Source organism: Rhinopithecus roxellana, chromosome 12, assembly GCF_007565055.1.
Source record: "Rhinopithecus roxellana isolate Shanxi Qingling chromosome 12, ASM756505v1, whole genome shotgun sequence".
Taxonomy (NCBI): domain Eukaryota; kingdom Metazoa; phylum Chordata; class Mammalia; order Primates; family Cercopithecidae; genus Rhinopithecus; species Rhinopithecus roxellana.
The window spans coordinates 27,619,374-27,622,021 of NC_044560.1; the positions used below are offsets into that span (position 1 = coordinate 27,619,374).

Below are 2,648 nucleotides of genomic sequence, written 5' to 3' on the forward strand. Positions count from 1 at the left end.
CTATGCATCTAAACCAGATGCTGCGAGACAGGAAGAGGAGCTGGTGAAGGCATGCAGTGCTGGAGGGGTCCTGAGGGGGCAGTCCCTGCCTAGGGTCCCCTGCCCAACCTGGGAAGGCTGGCCACTGCTCTCTGCAGACAGCGGGTTGTCCCGGCTACCCTGGACTCCCTAAAGGCAGGTGCGCACACAGCCACTAGAGGGCAGCATGGGCCGGTGAACGGGGAGCCCGGGCATGAATTATTTCAGGGCTCACCCGGGTCAACTTCTCCGAACCGCAAGAGGGGAAGGGTCATTTCGGCCCACCCACCACGCATGGCTGCAGTGAGGCTGAGAGGAGAGAACAGATTGCAAAACTAGAAAGTGTCCAGCCTGGGCCAGGCATGGTGGCTCACGCCTGTAATCCCAGCACTTTAGGAGGCTGAGGCCAGTGGATCACCTGAGGTCAGGAGTTCAAGACCAGCCTGACCAATAAGGTGAAACCCTCGTCTCTATTAAAAATACAAAAATTAGCCAGGCGTGGTGGCGTGCGCCTGTAGTCCCAGCTATTCAGGAGGCTGAGACAGGAGAATCCCTTGAACCCACAAGGCGGAGGTTGCAGTGAGCCAAGATCATGCTACTGCACTCCAGCCTGGGCGACAAAGCTAGACTCCATCTCAGAGAAAGACTCTGTCTCAAAAAAAAAAGAAGAAGAAGAAGAAGAAGGAGACCAAGGTGCAACTTTCTTCGGTTGTTCCGAATCCGGGTTCATCCAACACCAGCCGTCTCCACCATGCCGCTGAAGTTCAACCCCAACAGAATCAAAGTCGTATACCTGACGTGCACCAGAGGTGAAGCGGGTACTACTTCTGCACTGGCCCCCAAGATTGGCCCCCTGGGTCTGTCTCCAAAAAAGGTTGGTGGTAACATTGCCAAGGCAACGGATGACTGGAAGGGCCTGAGGATTACAGTGAAACTGACCATTCAGAACAGACAGGCCCAGATTGAGGTGGTGCCTTCTGCCTCTGCCCTGATCATCGAAGCCCTCAAGGAACCACCAACAGACAGAAAGAAACAGAAAAACATTAAACACCGTGGGAATATCACTTTTGATGAGATCATCAACATTGCTCGACAGATGTGGCACCGATCTTTAGCCAGGGAACTCTCTGGAACCATTAAAGAGATCCTGGGGACTCCCCAGTCTGTGGGCTGTAATGTTGATGGCCGCCACCCTCATGACATCATAGATCACATTAACAGTGGTGCTGTGGAATGCCCAGCCAGTTAAGAAGCAGAAAGGAAAATATTTCAATAAAGGATCACTTGACAACTGGTGGGAAAAAAAAAAAGAAAAAGGGCAACATGGAGAAACTCCATCTCTACTAAACATAGAAAAATTAGCTGGGCATGGTGGTGAGCACCTGTGGTCCCAGCTACTTGGGAAACTGAGGTGGGAGGTTCACCTGAGCCCGGGATGCAGAGGTTGCAGTGAGCTGAGATCGCACCACGCCACTGCACTCCAGCCTGGGCCACAGAGCGAGACCCTGTCTCAAAAACAAAACAAAACAAAACAAAGCAAAAAACCATAAAGTGAGTGATATGGCTGTGGAATTGCTGCCACTGTCTTGGACACATGCCCTTTTGGAGGGAGATCTATGTCAGGAGACTGAATTCTTCATTGCCTTAAACCCCCACCTGCTAGGAGGCACCCAGCTGGAAGTCCCCATGCTGCTACCCTGCAATTCCATACCTGGGAACCTGGGCACAGTAAGCACAGAATCAGAGCTCGGACAAAGGACAGTATGGTGCACTGGGGAACCCTGAGCCTTTCCGATGGTCACCCTGTCCCCAGAGGCCCCTTTCCCGAAGATACCTCCAGGTGTGAACTTCACACAGCACAGGCCAGCCCCTCCAGGGCAACCCAAGCCCCTCCCTACCCTGCTAGAGAGACAAATAGTGGAAATGGGGAATTGAATGGGAGGGATGGGGGAGGGGAGGAGGCTGGGCTGATAAGGAAGAATTGCAGGGACTGAGGACATTTTCCAAAAAATGTTCTCCTCACTTTAATGTACAGTTTATGTAACAAAATAACCTATGAAGTAGCAATTTTGACATCGCCAGAGAGGAGGAAGCTGCACATCAGAGAGCTGGTATAACTGCACAAGGCTGCACAGCAGAGCCAGGATCAAAGCAGGTCCAGTGAAAACTCTGTAGTCCTCCACTACAGACCCACTTCAGAAATCCATATTCTAGAATGTTTCAGAACCCATCGTGCAACACAGGTGCCAAAGTCCAACTGAAAAAAATCTTTAATGTCTTGAGCTCTGCTTTTTTTTTTTTTTTTTTTTTTTTTTTTTTGAGACAGAGTCTCACTCTGTTGCCCAGGCTGGAGTGCGGTGGTGCAAACACGGCTCAGTGGGCTCAAGCAGTCCTCCTACTTCAGCCTCCCAAGTAGCTGGGACCCCAAGCATGCACCACCACACCTGGCTAATTTTTTTAATTTTTTGTAAAGATGGGGTTTTACCATGTTGCTCAGGCTGGTTTGGAACTCTTGGCCTCAAGCAGTCCTCCTGCCTCGGCCTCCCAAGTGCTGGGATTACAGGAGTGAGCCACCGTGCCCAGCTAAGACTTGAATCTTTTTTTTTTTTTTTTTAAGTGGTGAGGTCTCT

At 51.0% G+C, this 2,648-nt stretch overlaps 1 pseudogene; it reads left to right on the top strand.

Moving 5' to 3' along the window:
- The first annotated feature begins 754 nt into the window (after window positions 1–754).
- LOC104668145 lies at window positions 755–1,267 on the top strand (annotated as a pseudogene).
- Window positions 1,268–2,648: the final 1,381 nt, after the last annotated feature.